The sequence below is a fragment of the Penaeus monodon genome, chromosome 33 (genome assembly GCF_015228065.2).
Source record: "Penaeus monodon isolate SGIC_2016 chromosome 33, NSTDA_Pmon_1, whole genome shotgun sequence".
Classification (NCBI taxonomy): domain Eukaryota; kingdom Metazoa; phylum Arthropoda; class Malacostraca; order Decapoda; family Penaeidae; genus Penaeus; species Penaeus monodon.
The window spans coordinates 27,692,999-27,693,363 of NC_051418.1; the positions used below are offsets into that span (position 1 = coordinate 27,692,999).

General features: G+C 36.7%; 1 protein-coding gene across 1 annotated transcript in view; it reads left to right on the forward strand.

Annotated features, from left to right (window-relative positions):
• The window catches only part of LOC119594321 (nephrin-like), a 44,320-nt gene that overhangs the window by 19,762 nt on the left and 24,193 nt on the right, over window positions 1-365 (forward strand). The gene's annotated exons all lie outside the window — the stretch shown is intronic.

Consider the following 365-nt stretch of genomic DNA (forward strand, 5'->3'; position numbering starts at 1 on the left):
CCTTCCTCCCCTCTCCTATGCGTAAAAATGTAAAAATGCAGATATAGATAAATAGATACAGGCATTTTTACCCATAAATACTGCAATACGGTATCAGTAAATTTTACTTCTTTTTAAAAATTCTAATCATAAAATTGCAATTTTTGGGCATTCAGTTCTTCCCCATTTTGCACGCTGCACCGACCTTCACGCGTCGTGCTTGGCGTCCATTTTCCAAGTTTGTCATTACATTTTTTTTCTCTTTTCTTCTTTTTTCTTGTCCCCTTTCATGCCTGGACGTCATGCATCACCACCTCCGCTTGTGGTTAATGAAAATATCACAAACTGAGGAAAAGAAGGGTTTTTTTTATGCTGATAATGAACTA